Source organism: Drosophila takahashii, unplaced genomic scaffold (assembly GCF_030179915.1).
Source record: "Drosophila takahashii strain IR98-3 E-12201 unplaced genomic scaffold, DtakHiC1v2 scaffold_180, whole genome shotgun sequence".
Lineage (NCBI taxonomy): Eukaryota > Metazoa > Arthropoda > Insecta > Diptera > Drosophilidae > Drosophila > Drosophila takahashii.
In genome coordinates this window covers 1-23,571 of record NW_027221678.1, presented here as the reverse complement: position 1 = coordinate 23,571, position 23,571 = coordinate 1, and the positions used below count along the sequence as shown (strand labels likewise).

The following is a 23,571-nucleotide window of genomic DNA, read 5'->3' as shown; positions in this document are numbered from 1 at the left end:
CTTGAACTTAGGACCGACTAAACTCGTGATCAACCACTGTTCACACGAAACCCTTCTCCACTTCAGTCCTCCAAGGTCTCATTCGATTATTTGCTACTACCACCAAGATCTGTACCAATGGCAGCTCCATGCAGGCTTACGCCAAACACTTCTACGCTAACATTGTACCTTCCTACTCACTAAAGTTTCAAAATTTATATCACAAGTAATATAAATCATCTACTTTAGCGGTAATGTATAGGTATACAACTTAAGCGCCATCCATTTTAAGGGCTAGTTGCTTCGGCAGGTGAGTTGTTACACACTCCTTAGCGGATTTCGACTTCCATGATCACCGTCCTGCTGTTTTAAGCAACCAACGCCTTTCATGGTATCTGCATGAGTTGTTAATTTGGGCACCGTAACATTACGTTTGGTTCATCCCACAGCGCCAGTTCTGCTTACCAAAAGTGGCCCACTGGGCACATTATATCATAACCTTAAACTTCATATCAAGAAAGTTAAGGTTCTTACCCATTTAAAGTTTGAGAATAGGTTAAGATCGTTTCGACCCTAAGGCCTCTAATCATTCGCTTTACCAGATAAGATTATTTTATATAATATTAAAATGCACCAGCTATCCTGAGGGAAACTTCGGAAGGAACCAGCTACTAGATGGTTCGATTGGTCTTTCGCCCCTATACTCAATTCTGACAATCGATTTGCACGTCAGAACTGTTTCGGTCTTCCATCAGGGTTTCCCTGACTTCAACTGATCAAGTATAGTTCACCATCTTTCGGGTCACAGCATATATGCTCAAGGTACGTTCCAGTTAGAGGCATAAATAATATAAATATCATTATACATAACTATATAGAACGCCCGGGATTGTGTTAATTAGCTATAAATAGTTAAAAAAACTAATCCCATTATTAGTCAAGTTAATTACGCTATTAGGTTTATATCCCAATAACTTGCACATATGTTAGACTCCTTGGTCCGTGTTTCAAGACGGGTCCCGAAGGTATCCTGAATCTTTCGCATTGTTAATCCTACAAGTGCATATAATAAACACAAAAATCAATGATAATCATGCCATTATATAATTCCGAAAAATTAACGCACTGTATTCATATAAATCTATCAGCACTTTATCAAATTAATAACATTTATTCTGTGTTAAAATGCAAGCAATTTAATTTGAATAAACTATAAGTTATATTTTATGATAAATTTGGTATGCTAATAGATTACAATGTCCTTATATGGAAAAAATGCACACTATTATCATAATATTGTTTAAATATTACAATTTTAATGATGAATTTTCCATAACGGATATTCAGGTTCATCGGGCTTAACCTCTAAGCAGTTTCACGTACTGTTTAACTCTCTATTCAGAGTTCTTTTCAACTTTCCCTCACGGTACTTGTTTACTATCGGTCTCATGGTTATATTTAGTTTTAGATGGAGTTTACCACCCACTTAGTGCTGCACTATCAAGCAACACGACTCTTTGGAAACATCATCTAGTAATCATTAACGTTATACGGGCCTGGCACCCTCTATGGGTAAATGGCCTCATTTAAGAAGGACTTAAATCGTTAATTTCTCATACTAGAATATTGACGCTCCATACACTGCATCTCACATTTGCCATATAGACAAAGTGACTTAGTGCTGAACTGATTTCTTTTCGCTCGCCGCTACTAAGAAAATCCTTGTTAGTTTCTTTTCCTCCCCTAATTAATATGCTTAAATTCAGGGGGTAGTCCCATATGAGTTGAGGTTGTATATAACTTTTATTTGCAATTAATTCTTTATATATAATGATAAAACATTTTATTAAATTCGTTTAAGCTGACGTATATATATATTAATGGCATTTATTTGTAACGAATTAACGAAGAATAATAATATTGTCAACGTTTTTCATATTTCAAATCATTAATAAGAGACAATTCTAGATAATATTTTATGCTAGACATTTCTCAGTATTATTTGATTGAAAAAGAAAATATTCCTCTTCGTTTTTCTCAAAGTTTAATTACTATTGTGAGATAATGTTTTTCATATATTTGTTAATATTATGAATAAAATAATTAAATTATTTTTATCCAATAATATACCATATGCTTATAAAATTTTATTATAAAATTTGTATAAACAACTTAATTAGCATAGTCTTACAACCCTCAACCATATGTAGTCCAAGCAGCACTATAAAATTAATTAAAGTACATAACAGCATGGACTGCGATATGCGTTCAAAATGTCGATGTTCATGTGTCCTGCAGTTCACACGATGACGCACAGTTTGCTGCGTTCTTCATCGACCCATGAGCCGAGTGATCCACCGCTTAGAGTTTTATAATATTGGTTTTAAATTTGGTCAAATATGTTTTTATTGAAAGAAATTAAAAATACACCATTTTACTGGCATATATCAATTCCTTCAATAAATGTATTTATATACCTAAAATAAATGCTGCGAAATGTCTTAGTTTTATATAAACAATATATATCAAAGTATTATTTGTAATGGCATTTGTTTGTTAATATATATTGATAATTTTATATAAAACATTAACCTGAAACCAGGTACAACATTGTATATTTTAGGTTGTTGCATTATCCAATGTATGATCATCATCAAATTAGTTGGCCAATACATCTCGCAACGCGTGTATATTATGGTCCATATACACACAAAAGTTTATAATAAATATATAAAATATATTTTATTATATTAATAATTCGATTTGCTTGTTCGAATTTTATGTTTGTTTCTATTTAATTTATTTGTAATAATATTATATTATTACAATATTTCGATTTGCTTGTTCGAAATTTATTTGATCTTTTACTTTTAAGATCATATTTTTGGTATAATTATTATTATAATTATTATGTATATATATATATATATTGGTAATTTGTATTAAATTTGTATTAACAAATTTTTTTATTAACGGTAAGGATATTATACAATAATGATCCTTCCGCAGGTTCACCTACGGAAACCTTGTTACGACTTTTACTTCCTCTAAATAATCAAGTTCGGTCAACTTTTGCGAAACAACCGTAACACACAAGGCGTCACAGTGATCACGTCCGGAGACCTCACTAAATAATTCAATCGGTAGTAGCGACGGGCGGTGTGTACAAAGGGCAGGGACGTAATCAATGCGAGTTAATGACTCACACTTACTGGGAATTCCAAGTTCATGTGAACAGTTTCAGTTCACAATCCCAAGCATGAAAGTGGTTCAGCGGTTTACCCGGACCTCTCGGTCTAGGAAATACACGTTGATACTTTCATTGTAGCGCGCGTGCAGCCCAGGACATCTAAGGGCATCACAGACCTGTTATTGCTCAATCTCATTATTGCTAGACGCAATTTGTCCATTTAAGAAGCTAGTGTCCTTATAATGGGACAAACCAACAGGTACGGCTCCACTTATATAAACACATTCAAACACAATAAACATTTTACTGCCACCATGAATGAAGGCTATATAAGCTTCAACACCATAATCCTGAAGATATCTATTTAATATATTTGAGTCTCGTTCGTTATCGGAATTAACCAGACAAATCACTCCACGAACTAAGAACGGCCATGCACCACCACCCATAGATTCGAGAAAGAGCTATCAATCTGTCTTACACACTTATGTTCGGACCTGGTAAGTTTTCCCGTGTTGAGTCAAATTAAGCCGCAGGCTCCACTCCTGGTGGTGCCCTTCCGTCAATTCCTTTAAGTTTCAGCTTTGCAACCATACTTCCCCGGAGCCCAAAAGCTTTGGTTTCCCGGGAAGCGACTGAGAGAGCCATAAAAGTAGCTACACCCAATTGCTAGCTGGCATCGTTTATGGTTAGAACTAGGGCGGTATCTGATCGCCTTCGAACCTCTAACTTTCGTTCTTGATTAATGAAAACATCTTTGGCAAATGCTTTCGCTTAAGTTAGTCTTACGACGGTCCAAGAATTTCACCTCTCGCGTCGTAATACTAATGCCCCCAAACTGCTTCTATTAATCATTACCTCTTGATCTGAAAACCAATGAAAGCAGAACAGAGGTCTTATTTCATTATCCCATGCACAGAATATTCAGGCATTTGAAGCCTGCTTTAAGCACTCTAATTTGTTCAAAGTAATTGTACCGGCCCACAATAACACTCGTTTAAGAGCACTAATGCAGGTTTTTAAATAGGAGGAACATATGAAAAAATACAAGTATTTAAACACATATAAGAACTCCACCGGTAATACGCTTACATACATAAAGGTATAGTACTAACCACAATTGTAAGTTGTACTACCCGTATGAAGCACAAGTTCAACTACGAACGTTTTAACCGCAACAACTTTAATATACGCTATTGGAGCTGGAATTACCGCGGCTGCTGGCACCAGACTTGCCCTCCAATTGGTCCTTGTTAAAGGATTTAAAGTGTACTCATTCCAATTACAGGGCCTCGGATATGAGTCCTGTATTGTTATTTTTCGTCACTACCTCCCCGAGCTGGGAGTGGGTAATTTACGCGCCTGCTGCCTTCCTTAGATGTGGTAGCCGTTTCTCAGGCTCCCTCTCCGGAATCGAACCCTGATTCCCCGTTACCCGTTGCAACCATGGTAGTCCTAGATACTACCATCAAAAGTTGATAGGGCAGACATTTGAAAGATCTGTCGTCGGTACAAGACCATACGATCTGCATGTTATCTAGAGTTCAACCAATATAACGATCTTGCGATCGCTTGGTTTTAGCCTAATAAAAGCACATGTCCCATAAGGTTCATGTTTTAATTGCATGTATTAGCTCTAGAATTACCACAGTTATCCAAGTAACTGTTAACGATCTAAGGAACCATAACTGATATAATGAGCCTTTTGCGGTTTCACTTTTAATTCGTGTGTACTTAGACATGCATGGCTTAATCTTTGAGACAAGCATATAACTACTGGCAGGATCAACCAGAATAATGTTTTCGTTCATATTTCATTCATATTTTTTGAATAGAAATTAGTAATATAAATATAATAGATTTTATTTCCATTTTATATGTTCGGTTTTTCTTAAATATTGATTTTAATTCAATATTTTTTTTTTGCTTTGTGAAATAATTCTATTTTAATTCGAATACGGCCATTTTTATATGGCATTCGTATACGTTCTTTAATTTTTACTTGTTTCGCCACTAATATAACAAGTTTATAATTGATGTTAAAGAAAAAGTACAACTTTTTTATAACACAATTTTCAATATATATTGTTCTTTCTATAAGTTTTTATTATATTATATATACATATTTCATTCTAAAATATCATTTTTGTTCAACATACATAATTATTGTATCCACACATGTACAATTTTTGTTTAACCAATATAAATATTGAGTTAAATCATTTGCATTTTGATGATAAATTTAAAATTTATCTTTTCCATATAACTCTCTGGTAATATATGATATAAAACCGAGCGCATATGAAATTATTTTGATCACTAATATTGCAATTATATTTTATTATAATGCTTTTTGTAAACACATTGTACCGGCAAGCGATACTCTGTGCCCAAACGACAGGGGATATAATAATTTAATATAAATTATCATATATACCTGCCACCAAAGATTAACGATAAAAGTCGGAAACAATTTGTTATTCTATATATAATAGAAACTTGACCTCTGTTTCACTTTATTATCATGGGTTTATAATATTAACCGCGTAGCCAAGTCTTAATTTCATTTAAGAAACAAATTTATACGGATAATATTTTGATTTTAATATATGTTGTTCTATTGATAACAAAAGTATATATTATAATATATTTTGTTCAATAGTAGATGGACTACTTACTGTACCATCCTTATTTTTTATTATTATTGATATACATTATATTGACAACAGCATATGATATTCATATGGTTTGTTCAATAATTAATTGGTGGACAACCACTGACCATCCTATAGTAGTTTTTGGCCACGACGTCTAAATATCGAAATTATTTAATTCCGTTTGCCACCCATACGATAGATATTAACTATCTATAATAATAATGTGTACGCATAAAATATTATATGTATATATATAGACCAACAGACAAGCACTTCACCCTATAGTAGTTTTTGGCCACGACGTCTATATATCGGGCATATTTAATTCTCTTTGCCACCCAACCAAAGATATTCACTTTTTTATATAAAGTATTATTTGATCATATTAATATAACCAATTATTTCTGCCATATTCATATAATTTCTTTATGAATTATTTTTTGGTCATATCCATATAATCTATATGCCGTATCCATATAATGAATACGGCATATCCATACAACTAGCCATATTTGTATGTCAATGTATATTTTATTATACATTTTTTTTCTTTATACATATAATATGGTATTTCCATATCGCTATAATTGAATTATATGTATAAGATATCATTTATATATAGCATTGCCAAAATAATATGATAAACATAAATTTTGAACAATACGGCCGGTCGGCGAGCACTGCCTCCCTATATATGTTTTTGGCCACGACGTCTAAATATTGGGTATTTTTCGTACTGCGGCCCGGTGTATGTAAATTGGGCATATTTCGTACTGATGCCAACATATCTATATGACTCATTATTTCTTCCATATCAATATAACTTCTTTTATTTCCATATTCAAGTAATTTCTTTATTTGCCATATCAATATAAAATATTTTTGGTCATATTTATATAATCTATATGCCGTATCCATATAATGAATACGGCATATCCATACAACTAGCCATATTTGTATGTCAATGTATATTTTATTATACATTTTTTTTCTTATACATATAATATGGTATTTCCATATCGCTATAATTGAATTATATGTATAAGATATCATTTATATATAGCATTGCCAAAATAATATGATAAACATAAATTTTGAACAATACGGCCGGTCGGCGAGCACTGCCTCCCTATATATGTTTTTGGCCACGACGTCTAAATATTGGGTATTTTTCGTACTGCGGCCCCGGTGTATGTAAATTGGGCATATTTCGTACTGATGCCAACATATCTATATGACTCATTATTTTCTTCCATATCAATATAACTTCTTTTATTTCCATATTCAAGTAATTTCTTTATTTGCCATATCAATATAAAATATTTTTTGGTCATATTTATATAATCTATATGCCGTATCCATATAATGAATACGGCATATCCATACAACTAGCCATATTTGTATGTCAATGTATATTTTATTATACATTTTTTTTCTTTATACATATAATATGGTATTTCCATATCGCTATAATTGAATTATATGTATAAGATATCATTTATATATAGCATTGCCAAAATAATATGATAAACATAAATTTTGAACAATACGGCCGGTCGGCGAGCACTGCCTCCCTATATATGTTTTTTGGCCACGACGTCTAAATATTGGGTATTTTTCGTACTGCGGCCCCGGTGTATGTAAATTGGGCATATTTCGTACTGATGCCAACATATCTATATGACTCATTATTTTCTTCCATATCAATATAACTTCTTTTATTTCCATATTCAAGTAATTTCTTTATTTGCCATATCAATATAAAATATTTTTTGGTCATATTTATATAATCTATATGCCGTATCCATATAATGAATACGGCATATCCATACAACTAGCCATATTTGTATGTCAATGTATATTTTATTATACATTTTTTTCTTTATACATATAATATGGTATTTCCATATCGCTATAATTGAATTATATGTATAAGATATCATTTATATATAGCATTGCCAAAATAATATGATAAACATAAATTTTGAACAATACGGCCGGTCGGCGAGCACTGCCTCCCTATATATGTTTTTGGCCACGACGTCTAAATATTGGGTATTTTTCGTACTGCGGCCCCGGTGTATGTAAATTGGGCATATTTCGTACTGATGCCAACATATCTATATGACTCATTATTTTCTTCCATATCAATATAACTTCTTTTATTTCCATATTCAAGTAATTTCTTTATTTGCCATATCAATATAAAATATTTTTTGGTCATATTTATATAATCTATATGCCGTATCCATATAATGAATACGGCATATCCATACAACTAGCCATATTTGTATGTCAATCTATATTTTATTATACATTTTTTTTCTTTATACATATAATATGGTATTTCCATATCGCTATAATTGAATTATATGTATAAGATATCATTTATATATAGCATTGCCAAAATAATATGATAAACATAAATTTTGAACAATACGGCCGGTCGGCGAGCACTGCCTCCCTATATATGTTTTTGGCCACGACGTCTAAATATTGGGTATTTTTCGTACTGCGGCCCCGGTGTATGTAAATTGGGCATATTTCGTACTGATGCCAACATATCTATATGACTCATTATTTTCTTCCATATCAATATAACTTCTTTTATTTCCATATTCAAGTAATTTCTTTATTTGCCATATCAATATAAAATATTTTTTGGTCATATTTATATAATCTATATGCCGTATCCATATAATGAATACGGCATATCCATACAACTAGCCATATTTGTATGTCAATGTATATTTTATTATACATTTTTTTTCTTTATACATATAATATGGTATTTCCATATCGCTATAATTGAATTATATGTATAAGATATCATTTATATATAGCATTGCCAAAATAATATGATAAACATAAATTTTGAACAATACGGCCGGTCGGCGAGCACTGCCTCCCTATATATGTTTTTGGCCACGACGTCTAAATATTGGGTATTTTTCGTACTGCGGCCCCGGTGTATGTAAATTGGGCATATTTCGTACTGATGCCAACATATCTATATGACTCATTATTTTCTTCCATATCAATATAACTTCTTTTATTTCCATATTCAAGTAATTTCTTTATTTGCCATATCAATATAAAATATTTTTTGGTCATATTTATATAATCTATATGCCGTATCCAATAATGAATACGGCATATCCATACAACTAGCCATATTTGTATGTCAATGTATATTTTATTATACATTTTTTTTCTTTATACATATAATATGGTATTTCCATATCGCTATAATTGAATTATATGTATAAGATATCATTTATATATAGCATTGCCAAAATAATATGAAAAACATACATTTTGAACAATACGGCCGGTCGGCGAGCACTGCCTCCCTATATATGTTTTTGGCCACGACGTCTAAATATTGGGTATTTATCGTACTGCGGCTCCGGTGTATGTAAATTGGGCATATTTCGTACTGATGCCACCATATCCATATAACTTATTTTTTGTTCTATATCTATATAATTATCCATATCCACACTAGAATTTAGTATTTATCCCATATCCATATAAATCATTATTTACCATATCATATAAATAATATTTTTCCATATTCATACTAGAACTTATTATTTCTTTAATATTCATAAACTCAATATTTTTTCATATCCATACTAGAACTTATTCTTTTTCCCATATCCATACTAGAACTTATAAATTTTCCCATATTCATATAACTAATTTTTTTCATATCCATACTAGAACATTATATTTTTGCCATATCTCTACAACTCATTTTATTCCATATCCATACTAGAACTTATTATTTCTTTAATATCCATATAACTTAATATTTTTCCATATCCATACCAGAACTTTTTATTTTTCCCATATCCATAGAACTAATTTTTTTCATATCCATACTAGAACCTAATTTTCTTCCTATATCCATATAACTTATTATTTACTATTACAATATAATTAATTTTTTCCATATCCATACTAGAGCTTATTATCTCTTCAATATCCATAAAACTCAATATTTTTTCATATCCATACTAGAACTGATTATTTTTCCCATATCCATACTAGAACTCAGTATTCTTCCCATATCCATACTACAACTTAGTATTTTTCCCATATGCATATAACTCATTATTTAGCATATCAATATAACTAATTTTTTTCCATATCCATACTAGAACTTATTATTTCTTTAATATCCATATAACTCAATATTTTTTTATATCCATACTAGAACTTATTATTTTTCCCATATCCATACTAGAACTTATAAATTTTCCCATATTCATATAACTAATTTTTTTCATATCCATACTAGAACATTAAATTTTTTGCCATATCTATATAACTCATTTTATTCCATATCCATACTAGAACTTATTATTTCTTTAATATCCATATAACTCAATATTTTTTCATATCCATACTAGAACTTATCATTTTTCCCATATTCATATAACTCATTTTTCCATATCCATACTAGAACTCTGTATTCTTTTCCATATCCATATAACTCATTTTTTTTCATATCCATACTAGAAATTATTATTTTTCCCATATCCACATAACTCATTTTTTTCATATCCATACTAGAACCTGTTATTTTTCCCATATCCATATAACTCATTTTTTCATATCCATACTAGAACTTAATATTATTTTCATATCCATATAACTCATGTTTGGACTTGGAATATTTTTATACACGTCACTAATAGGATGACGATTCAATCATCTATTTTAAGAGGAACATTGACTTGCATATGTCTCTTACTTGCATGTTCGGACTTAGAATATTTTATACACGTCACTAATAGGATGACGATTCAGTTGGCTACCTTAAGAGGTACATATACTTGCATATGTCTCTTACTTGTATGTTCGGACTTAGAATATTTTTATACACGTCACTAATAGGATGACGATTCAGTTGGCTACCTTAAGAGGTACATATACTTGCATATGTCTCTTATTTGCATGTTCGGACTTAGAATATTTTTATACGCGTCACTAATAGGATGACGATTCAGTTGGCTACCTTAAGAGGTACATATACTTGCATATGTCTCTTATTTGCATGTTCGGACTTAGAATATTTGTATACGCGTCACTAATAGGATGACGATTCAGTTGGCTACCTTAAGAGGTACATATACTTGCATATGTCTCTTACTTGTATGTTCGGACTTAGAATATTTGTATACACGTCACTAATAGGATGACGATTCAGTTGGCTACCTTAAGAAGTACATATACTTGCATATGTCTCTTATTTGCATGTTCGGACTTAGAATATTTTTATACGCGTCACTAATAGGATGACGATACATATGGCTACCATTGTTAAATATATTTAAATAAAATTTATTTAAATATTATTATTATTTATATATATATATTTTATATATATATATATATATTCTGACTTAAAAAAGCCAAACAAAATAAACACAATTAAATTTATGTTTATTATCGAATCATCAAGCAAAGGATAAGCTTCAGTGGATCGCAGTATGGCAGCTGCTCAACCACTTACAACACCTTGCCTGTTACAAAAGTCGTTTACAATTGATTCTAGGCTTTGTCATTGTATTAAATAATGCTTTTATATGTAACTAGCGCGGCATCAGGTGATCGAAGATCCTCCCAATTTACTATGTTACAAATTACATTGGCATCACATCCATTGTCGTTTATAAAGTAAATTATAAACTTTAAATGGTTTAGAAGCCATACAATGCAAATTGCCCCTTATTTATCATTGCAGTCCAGCACGGATACGACCTTAGAGGCGTTCAGGCATAATCCAACGGACGTAGCGTCATACCACTGTTCGCTCGAACAAGTATTGTGCCATTGGTCCGTACCTGCGGTTCCTCTCGTACTACGCAGGAATGCTGTCGCAACAACGTTTTGTCATTAGTAGGGTAAAACTAACCTGTCTCACGACGGTCTAAACCCAGCTCACGTTCCCTTGCATGGGTGAACAATCCAACGCTTGGTGAATTTTGCTTCACAATGATAGGAAGAGCCGACATCGAAGGATCAAAAAGCGACGTCGCTATGAACGCTTGGCCGCCACAAGCCAGTTATCCCTATGGTAACTTTTCTGACACCTCTTGTTAAAAACTCTTTAAACCAAAAGGATCGATAGGCCGAGCTTTTGCTGTCCCTGTGTGTACTGAACACCGAGATCAAGTCAGCATTTGCCCTTTTGCTCTATGTGTGGTTTCTGTCCGCACTGAGCTGGCCTTGGGACACCTCCGTTATTATTTGAGAGATGTACCGCCCCAGTCAAACTCCCTACCTGGCAATGTCCTTGAATTGGATCATACCTGAGTAATTGGAGTTATACCAAATTTTCAAATCAAAAATACATAAATGCACCGTTTTATTAAAGAATTTGTTTGCGATTATATAACAAACTCGTGATACTTTGATCAAGAAGCTTGCATCAAAACCCAATACCATAAGATATAATAAATATATCCGTATAATGGCTAGGAAATGATACACGTTCCATTTAATCAAGTAAGTAAGGAAACAATAAGAGTAGTGGTATTTCATTGACGATACCAAACCGAAGTCTAATATCTCCCACTTATTCTACACCTCTTATGTCTCCTTACACTGCCAGATTAGAGTCAAGCTCAAAAGGGTCTTCTTTCCCCGCTAATTATTCCAAGCCCGTTCCCTTGGCTGTGGTTTCGCTAGATAGTAGATAGGGACAGGTGTCTATCGGATCCCTCCGAAGCTTATTTAACGTGGCGTGTTCCACACTGAAGGGATTACAACCACGGCACTCTTATACACCCACAAGTGAGTGTATAGTGCAATGTGTCTAGGTTAAGCGCCAGACCAACGCCCCGGACTAGAAGCTATAGCTATGTACATAGCAACCACCCCGGTAGCAATTCGAATGCTTACTTGTCGGGCAAGCATTCCCCCTTGCTGAGGAGCGGGATCTATCTAAATCCCTACTGATCTTTGGGTCACAGCACCCGAGTTGTATGACGCAACTCCACGTCGAACCCGAAGGCTCTACCCGCATATGGGTATCAACCACAGCCACCACGATACTCCCACATGGGGGCCAACCTCAATGAGCAGCCTTGGACAGCTGCTCAACCCGTGGTACCGAAATTACAGGCTCGGTAGGCCTCACCCCTGAAGCTCCGACAAGCTCGGATAGGGCACCCATGTCATATTAGTCGCCTCCTACGACAAGCTATGACAAGCTGTGGTAGAATTCTTCGCCGCTAGCCACACAGCAGGAGTTGATTGGGCTAAGCCCAGCGCCTGTGGTTCATCCATCCGCTGCATCCGTCCTACGCCTTGAAAAGGCAGCATCCGCGAAGACTCCTAGGAGACGCATCCGTTCTGGGGTCTCTACTACTCCCGCGACGATCCATCTTCCTTGGTCCTGGACAATTCCGAGAGCATCGAGGTCACGCAATTCATTGTACAGCCGGCATTCACATAATACGTGAAGCCAGCTCTCGTCAGCCTCCCCACATGAGCATGCGGTCGTGGTGCTGAGAGTCCTGCCGTGCAAGAATGCGTTTAGCGACCCGTGTCCTGTCAGTAAGAATCCGGCTTTTAGAGTAAAGACAAAGTCTTTCCTCTTGTAGACAAACGCTGCCTCTGGGAAGAATTCGCGAGTCACATGCCCGTGATCCGCGCTATCCCATCTGAGTTGCCACTCATTTAGCAGACGCTCGTCTAGCAGAGCCATCTTGTCCTTCCAGTTCATCCGGTCATATCCAGTCCATGAGCCAGTCGTTGGTATCCAGGGGAATTTCCTTCCGTAGTTTGAACTTCAAAGCAGACCGATGAGCGTCCAGATCCATTGGAGGAGCACCAGCAAGCACCTGCAGTGCCACCGTGGACACTGTGCGGCATACCGGTAGGCATCCCAAAAGGATGGTCCTCTGGCACGAGGTGAGGAGTTTTAGGGATTTACCCCTACTCACCGCCTTGTACCAGACCGAGGCACCAAAGAGTGCACATGGCATCATGAGTCCCCTATATATGGTCCTCTTTGCGCGGGAACTGAGTCCCCAATCGACTCGAAGCACCCGTGCTAGCCCTGCGACAACTCCAGACAGCCGATCTCGAAGTGCCGAGATATGCGGTAGAAAGCTCAACCGCTCGCCGACTAGGATGCCAAGGTACGGCATTTGACGTACGGTAGGCTTGTTCCAGCAAAACGCACCGTCGGTCTCCTTTGTTGCGAAAGCTTCCCTTTCAGCAACATGATTGCCGTCTTGCTGGTGGACACACTCACTCCAACTTCAGATCCCCAGGCTCCCACGATGCTCATCAACTGCTCGCCTTTTCGCTCCAGATCGGCACGGGAATTCCCGTCGACGAAAAGTAGCAAGTCATCTGCATACGCGCTCACAGCACAATGTGGCTCTAAGCGCTGAAGCAGCACATCCATCAGAAGGTTCCAAATGAATGGACCACTAATGGACCCTTGCGGGCAGCCCCGTGTGACCGAGACTGTGGCTGCTTCATACCTGCTGATGATGCTTGCCCTTCGGCCGGAGAAGTAGCTTTTCCACAAGCTTATCTCACGACAGCCGACGTCGACAAGCCGATTGAGTACTGCGCTCCACTCCACATTGTCAAATGCTCCCTTGAAATCGACAAAGATTCCAAGGACGTATCGCGACGTGGTGTTGGCGACTGTGGTTGAGGCATGCCTCCAGGCATCCTCCACGCAGCGTCCAGGCCGAAATCCAAACTGCCATCTGCATCCATCCGGTAGCACCTCCTTGAGTCGATTCACCATGAGTCCTTCGAGCACCTTTCCGAACACTGGCAAAAGGCATATGCCACGATAGGACGAAGGATCGCTCCTGTCCTTGTCGGGCCCCTTTACCAGCGGTATCACTCTCGGGTGTTTCCACTCGTCAGGGAAGTATCCTTCCGAGAGGCATCGAGAGTACAGCGACGTCAGGTGCTCCGGAATGGCACGCCATACCTCCTTGACGATGCCACCCGTGATGCCATCCATACCCGGAGATCTCCGACTTTTCAGCCTGGAGACGCAGGTCGCCACCTCGAAGGATTCGAGAATTGGCGGTGCACCAGGGTGTACGTCCACGCGTGCAGTCGACTCCGCAACTGGAAAAAAGTTGCGAAGAAGCACGTTTGCGCAGTCGAGCCAATTTACGACAAGCGCGCCGTTCGACCGAAGACATCCGAGATCGGTTGTCTTCTTCCGGCCTCGGCATATTCGGTAGACATGCCCCCATGGATCATCTTTGTGCCGTCCCACGAAGTCCCGCCAGTTTTGCTCCTTTGTCGTCAGGATAAGCTTCTTGTACTGGGCTGAAGCAAGCCTCAGACCAGCAGCAAGTTGCCAGCGTCATCGGTGCCACTCCGACGAGCTTCCTGCAGCCTCCGCCTCAGTCTCCGGACCTCTTGGCGTTTGGTACTTAGTTCAGGATTCCACCATATTACTTTTCTCCTTTCTGCAGGTATCCTGCGCCCCATCACTCTGTCGCACACGTCCTGTACGGTAGAGCGGAGGGCAGACACTCGTTCATCCAACGGCGATTCCTCCAGTTCCTCGAGACCTCCCGCTGCACTCCTCAATTCTTCACCGAATCTTCGCCAACTTACATTGGAGAGTCTCCATTGCGGTACCGGAGCTAGGCTCTCAACGGCCCTATTGGGATCTGGGGTAACCTCAACAGTGATAATGTTGTGGTCACTGAGATCCCAGAAGTCTACTCTCCACTCGAACATAGCCCATGCTCGCGCTGCTTCGTTGGCAAAGGTCACGTCGATATCGCTACTGGAGCGAATATTATCAAACGTGAACACCTGGCTGGCTGTGTTGAGCACACAGGCACCGCTTGCGATGATCCACTCGGTCAAGTGCTGTCCCCGTTCGCGGCGCAGACTATCTCCAGAGTTGGGTGGAGATTTACTGAACCACATGGGGGACACGGCGTTAGCATCTATTCCGAGGATTGTCGGTGTCGTGCTGGCTAACAGCAGGACCGAATCCAGGTAGTCGGTGTAGGGCTCCAGAGCAGCTCTATGCCGGCAGTATGCGGAGGCCAGAAAGATAGTGCCGTATCTTCCCGTGACACTCACGCACACTCCGTACTCCGTCGTCAGGCTCTCGATGGGCATGCAGATGGCGCTTGCATCATCCACTATGATGGCGGCTTTCCTCCTTCTGTCGGCGAAGATCCTCATCCCTCCAGGGAGTCCAGTGATCCTTTGGGCTGCGTCCACGTAGGGCTCCTGGACTAGTGCGAACAGGTGGCCAGCATCTCTCACCCGCTTGGCAAGCTCGATGAAAGCGCAGCGGCCTCTACCACAATTCGCTTGGATGAAACTAAACATATTAGTGTCTAGCTTGCACCCTCGCTAGCAGTGCGCCATAGATCGGGCAACCACCCGAGAGCATGAAGTGCCCTGAGGGTAGCCCCTTATGGCGGCAGTTTCGGCAGTCCACCGGGTTCCTGCACTGCGCCGCGACGTGGTCGTCCTGTCCGCACTGGCGGCAGACCTGATTTTTGTTCCGGCAGTCGACCAGTTTGTGGTCGAAACCTAGGCATCTATGACATGCGTAGGTGCGCACCTGTGAACGGCATCTGTACGAGAACCACTTCACGTACACTCTGCCTTCCAAAACGGCCAGCGCCTGGTCGTTTACCTCCAGCGTCACATTAATTGTGGCGCCGTTTTCGGCTGACCAGGGCTTTGTGGCCAGGACTACCGCCTTCTGGAAGTCCTTCATGGACCATCCTCGAAGTTCTTCTCCTTCAGCTCCATCATGAACTCCTCGTGCCCGATAGTGGTGTCCACGTCCTGGACGATCACCCGGGGCTTCGCGGCGGTGTTCTGCGACACCTTGAGGCCAACTTCGGCGAACTTGGCGGATGCGACGACCTTTGTCATCTCCGCCTGAGATGGCGTGCGAATAATCGCGCCGCCCTCTTGAGTTCTCGCACCTCGTGCACCCTAACGCCCAGGGCGGGCGCAACCTCTTTGCGGATTTTGTCCGCAATCTGTCGTCCCGAAAGTGCCGGGTCGTCACAAGCAACGACCGCGGACCACGTTTCGCGAATGGCGCTTCGTGGTGCGGCTACAGGGGCAGCAGGTTGCGCCGCGAGGTGCGCGCCTCGTGCAGCGGTGGCTGCGTAGGAGGCAACCGAAGCGACCGGTGTCAGTGCTGGCTGTCTCCTGGCACGATCTTCCAACACTCCAAATTGCACCATCATGGCAGCGATGACCTCCTCATACCGATTTATCGTCTCCTGGATTTCCCCTGCCAACCGCGGGGTGGTCGCCGAGGAAACGAGTGCCTTCGAGTGAGCTATGCGGATATCCGCTAGCACTCCCGCGATGGCACCGCTACCCTTCATCACCCTCTCCGTTATGGAGAGCACGGGTGCTGGGGCAACAAACGTTGCAGCGTTGTCAGCGGCAGCTGCAGGGACATTTGCGGCTGGCTTCACGGCGGTGACTCCATATGCGGCAGCATCCCGGCGGCATTTTCGGCGGCACTCTCGGCGACATTTCCAGTGGCATTTCCGGCGGCGTTCGCTACTGCGATCGCAGCGGCCTTCGCAGCAGCCTTCGCGGTGGCCTTCATTGCGGCGAGTTTAGCGACGATGGACTGAGACTCGTCGTCAGCTACCGGTGCAGCTGGGTGCGTCGGCATCTCAAGGGACGATGGTGCGTCCTCTTCCTCGAATGGCTCCGGCGTGTCCTGCGCACCACCCACGGCGACCACCTTCGCACGCGATGCCTCCCTCGGCGTCGCCTTGTGCCCCTTGCCACGCTTGCGTCCTCTTCCACCGCGGGTTGAGCTACACGCGCGACTGCTGCCACTTTCGCTTCCCGACTCGGCAAGCTCCATTTTGGTGATAGATGATGCCATCTATCGGCCAAAACCCTAACTAAAAATTTAGTTATGGGACTTACACCGTTTCTCTTTTCGCTGATCCGGTAGCCCGATCAGCTGATTTGCTGATGCTCCGATGCTTGAACCACTTAGCGAAGACACACACTATTAGCCGAGTTCCACACCCAACAGCTGTTACCAGGCGGTCTGTCCTAAATAAGGCAAACGCCTCTCTCGAAGAGAGCGTCTCTCTCACCACGCACGTGGTGCGATGGAAAATTCCCGAATGGAAAAACGCGAATCCCACTGTCCGCACACTTTTTCACTCAGAAATCACGCACAACGTATTTGCACACGCGAAATACAAATTTCGACACTATTTGCAGCACCGTGGCTAGCGTATTACCGCAGATATTCGATTTCCTCGCGGAGCGTACGAAAAACACGTCTACCCCGTGAGCAATCCAAAATCGACTGAGTAGATGAGTAGATAGGGACAGTAGGAATCTCGTTAATCCATTCATGCGCGTCACTAATTAGATGACGAGGCATTTGGCTACCTTAAGAGAGTCATAGTTACTCCCGCCGTTGACCCGCGCTTACTTGAATTTCTTCACTTTGACATTCAGAGCACTGGGCAGAAATCACATTGTGTCAACACCCGCTAGGGCCATCACAATGCTTTGTTTTAATTAGACAGTCGGATTCCCCAAGTCCGTGCCAGTTCTGAATTGATTGTTAATTGATAATCGTTATAATTAATAAGAACTAATTGGTTTGACCCAATTAGTATTCTTAAAAATTTTAGCAAGAAAGTTCCACAATTGGCTACGTAACTAACTATCCGGGGAACAAGTAACTAACATAAATGCTAGAAACTCTATTTACCCAGAACGAGCACATAAACCATGTTATTGTTTCCCAATCAAGCCCGACTATCTCAATCTTCAGAGCCAATCCTTATCCCGAAGTTACGGATCTAATTTGCCGACTTCCCTTACCTACATTATTCTATCGACTAGAGACTCTTCACCTTGGAGACCAGCTGCGGATATTGGTACGGCCTGTTGAGAAGTTTGCGTGTCCCCACCATAAATTTTCAAGGTCCGAGGAGAAAATATCGACACAACAGTATATGTCATGCTCTTCTAGCCCATCTACCATATCTCTCTGCGAAAGACTTCCATGGTAGTACGGCTATAAAACAGAAAAGAAAACTCTTCCGATATCTCTCGACGGCTTCTTTATGGTCGTTCCTGTTGCCAGGATGAGCACGAGGCCCATATTTAATAACAAACGGATACTCAACAGGTTACGGAATTGGAACCGTATTCCCTTTCGTTCAAAATTATTCAAGTATATTATATTAGCTTGATTTGTATATATTGCGTTTTTGGTTTTACTTGAAAATTTTCGGCTTTCGCCTTGAACTTAGGACCGACTAACTCGTGATCAACCACTGTTCACACGAAACCCTTCTCCACTTCAGTCCTCCAAGGTCTCATTCGATTATTTGCTACTACCACCAAGATCTGTACCAATGGCAGCTCCATGCAGGCTTACGCCAAACACTTCTACGCATACCATTGTACCTTCCTACTCACTAAAGTTTCAAAATTTATATCACAAGTAATATAAATCATCTACTTTAGCGGTAATGTATAGGTATACAACTTAAGCGCCATCCATTTTAAGGGCTAGTTGCTTCGGCAGGTGAGTTGTTACACACTCCTTAGCGGATTTCGACTTCCATGATCACCGTCCTGCTGTTTTAAGCAACCAACGCCTTTCATGGTATCTGCATGAGTTGTTAATTTGGGCACCGTAACATTACGTTTGGTTCATCCCACAGCGCCAGTTCTGCTTACCAAAAGTGGCCCACTGGGCACATTATATCATAACCTTAAACTTCATATCAAGAAAGTTAAGGTTCTTACCCATTTAAAGTTTGAGAATAGGTTAAGATCGTTTCGACCCTAAGGCCTCTAATCATTCGCTTTACCAGATAAGATTATTTTATATAATATTAAAATGCACCAGCTATCCTGAGGGAAACTTCGGAAGGAACCAGCTACTAGATGGTTCGATTGGTCTTTCGCCCCTATACTCAATTCTGACAATCGATTTGCACGTCAGAAACTGTTTCGGTCTTCCATCAGGGTTTCCCCTGACTTCAACCTGATCAAGTATAGTTCACCATCTTTCGGGTCACAGCATATATGCTCAAGGTACGTTCCAGTTAGAGGCATAAATAATATAAATATCATTATACATAACTATATAGAACGCCCCGGGATTGTGTTAATTAGCTATAAATAGTTAAAAAACTAATCCCATTATTAGTCAAGTTAATTACGCTATTAGGTTTATATCCCAATAACTTGCACATATGTTAGACTCCTTGGTCCGTGTTTCAAGACGGGTCCCGAAGGTATCCTGAATCTTTCGCATTGTTAATCCTACAAGTGCATATAATAAACACAAAAATCAATGATAATCATGCCATTATATAATTCCGAAAAATTAACGCACTGTATTCATATAAATCTATCAGCACTTTATCAAATTAATAACATTTATTCTGTGTTAAAATGCAAGCAATTTAATTTGAATAAACTATAAGTTATATTTTATGATAAATTGGTATGCTAATAGATTACAATGTCCTTATATGGAAAAAATGCACACTATTATCATAATATTGTTTAAATATTACAATTTTAATGATGAATTTTCCATAACGGATATTCAGGTTCATCGGGCTTAACCTCTAAGCAGTTTCACGTACTGTTTAACTCTCTATTCAGAGTTCTTTTCAACTTTCCCTCACGGTACTTGTTTACTATCGGTCTCATGGTTATATTTAGTTTTAGATGGAGTTTACCACCCACTTAGTGCTGCACTATCAAGCAACACGACTCTTTGGAAACATCATCTAGTAATCATTAACGTTATACGGGCCTGGCACCCTCTATGGGTAAATGGCCTCATTTAAGAAGGACTTAAATCGTTAATTTCTCATACTAGAATATTGACGCTCCATACACTGCATCTCACATTTGCCATATAGACAAAGTGACTTAGTGCTGAACTGATTTCTTTTCGCTCGCCGCTACTAAGAAAATCCTTGTTAGTTTCTTTTCCTCCCCTAATTAATATGCTTAAATTCAGGGGGTAGTCCCATATGAGTTGAGGTTGTATATAACTTTTATTTGCAATTAATTCTTTATATATAATGATAAAACATTTTATTAAATTCGTTTAAAGCTGACGTATATATATATTAATGGCATTTATTTGTAACGAATTAACGAAGAATAATAATATTGTCAACGTTTTTCATATTTCAAATCATTAATAAGAGACAATTCTAGATAATATTTTATGCTAGACATTTCTCAGTATTATTTGATTGAAAAAGAAAATATTCCTCTTCGTTTTTCTCAAAGTTTAATTACTATTGTGAGATAATGTTTTTCATATATTTGTTAATATTATGAATAAAATAATTAAATTATTTTTATCCAATAATATACCATATGCTTATAAAATTTTATTATAAAATTGTATAAACAACTTAATTAGCATAGTCTTACAACCTCAACCATATGTAGTCCAAGCAGCACTATAAAATTAATTAAAGTACATAACAGCATGGACTGCGATATGCGTTCAAAATGTCGATGTTCATGTGTCCTGCAGTTCACACGATGACGCACAGTTTGCTGCGTTCTCATCGACCCATGAGCCGAGTGATCCACCGCTTAGAGTTTTATAATATTGGTTTTAAATTTGGTCAAATATGTTTTTATTGAAAGAAATTAAAAATACACCATTTTACTGGCATATATCAATTCCTTCAATAAATGTATTTATATACCTAAAATAAATGCTGCGAAATGTCTTAGTTTTATATAACCAATATATATCAAAGTATTATTTGTAATGGCATTTGTTTGTTAATATATATTGATAATTTTATATAAAACATTAACCTGAAACCAGGTACAACATTGTATATTTTAGGTTGTTGCATTATCCAATGTATGATCATCATCAAATTAGTTGGCCAATACATCTCGCAACGCGTGTATATTATGGTCCATATACACACAAAAGTTTATAATAAATATATAAAATATATTTTATTATATTAATAATTCGATTTGCTTGTTCGAATTTTATGTTGTTTCTATTTAATTTATTTGTAATAATATTATATTATTACAATATTTCGATTTGCTTGTTCGAAATTTATTTGATCTTTTACTTTTAAGATCATATTTTTGGTATAATTATTATTTAATTATTATGTATATATATATATATATTGGTAATTTGTATTAAATTTGTATTAACAAATTTTTTTATTAACGGTAAGGATATTATACAATAATGATCTTCCGCAGGTTCACCTACGGAAACCTTGTTACGACTTTTACTTCCTCTAAATAATCAAGTTCGGTCAACTTTTGCGAAACAACCGTAACACACAAGGCGTCACAGTGATCACGTCCGGAGACCTCACTAAATAATCAATCGGTAGTAGCGACGGGCGGTGTGTACAAAGGGCAGGGACGTAATCAATGCGAGTTAATGACTCACACTTACTGGGAATTCCAAGTTCATGTGAACAGTTTCAGTTCACAATCCCAAGCATGAAAGTGGTTCAGCGGTTTACCCGGACCTCTCGGTCTAGGAAATACACGTTGATACTTTCATTGTAGCGCGCGTGCAGCCCAGGACATCTAAGGGCATCACAGACCTGTTATTGCTCAATCTCTATTGCTAGACGCAATTTGTCCATTTAAGAAGCTAGTGTCTTATATAATGGACAAACCAACAGGTACGGCTCCACTTAATATAAACAGATTCAAACACAATAAACATTTTACTTCCACCATGAATGAAGGCTATATAAGCTTCAACACCATAATCCTGAAGATATCTATTTAATATATTTGAGTCTCGTTCGTTATCGGAATTAACCAGACAAATCACTCCACGAACTAAGAACGGCCATGCACCACCACCATAGATTCGAGAAAGAGCTATCAATCTGTATTACACACTTATGTTCGGACCTGGTAAGTTTCCCGTGTTGAGTCAAATTAAGCGCAGGCTCCACTCCTGGTGGTGCCCTTCCGTCAATTCCTTAAGTTTCAGCTTTGCAACCATACTTCCCCCGGAGCCCAAAAGCTTGGTTTCCCGGGAAGCGACTGAGAGAGCCATAAAAGTAGCTACACCCAATTGCTAGCTGGCATCGTTTATGGTTAGAGAACTAGGGCGGTATCTGATCGCCTTCGAACCTCTAACTTTCGTTCTTGATTAATGAAAACATCTTTGGCAAATGCTTTCGCTTAAGTTAGTCTTACGACGGTCCAAGAATTTCAACTCTCGCGTCGTAATACTAATGCCCCCAAACTGCTTCTATAATCATTACATCTTGATCTGAAAACCAATGAAAGCAGAACAGAGGTTTATTTCATTATCCCATGCACAGAATATTCAGGCATTTGAAGCCTGCTTTAAGCACTCTAATTGTTCAAAGTAATTGTACCGGCCCACAATAACACTCGTTTAAGAGCACTAATGCAGGTTTTAAATAGGAGGAAATATGAAAAAATACAAGTATTTAAACACATATAAGAACTCCACCGGTAATACGCTTACATACATAAAGGTATAGTACTAACCACATTGTAAGTTGTACTACCCGTATGAAGCACAAAGTTCAACTACGAACGTTTTAACCGCAACAACTTTAATATACGCTATTGGAGCTGGAATTACCGCGGCTGCTGGCACCAGACTTGCCCTCCAATTGGTCCTTGTTAAAGGATTTAAAGTGTACTCATTCCAATTACAGGGCTCGGATATGA

General features: G+C 38.7%; 2 non-coding genes and 2 pseudogenes across 2 annotated transcripts; all 4 read right to left on the bottom strand.

Moving 5' to 3' along the window:
* Positions 1-2,169: 2,169 nt before the first annotated feature.
* Positions 2,170-2,348, bottom strand: LOC138914325 (5.8S ribosomal RNA). Its single transcript, XR_011420183.1, has one exon. It is a non-coding gene; the product is annotated as a 5.8S ribosomal RNA (ribosomal RNA).
* Positions 2,349-2,971: 623 nt separating this feature from the next.
* Positions 2,972-4,965, bottom strand: LOC138914327 (small subunit ribosomal RNA). Its single transcript, XR_011420184.1, has one exon. It is a non-coding gene; the product is annotated as a small subunit ribosomal RNA (ribosomal RNA).
* Positions 4,966-18,139: 13,174 nt separating this feature from the next.
* LOC138914328 (large subunit ribosomal RNA) lies at positions 18,140-20,887 on the bottom strand (annotated as a pseudogene).
* A 422-nt stretch (positions 20,888-21,309) lies between these two features.
* LOC138914326 (5.8S ribosomal RNA) lies at positions 21,310-21,461 on the bottom strand (annotated as a pseudogene).
* Positions 21,462-23,571: the final 2,110 nt, after the last annotated feature.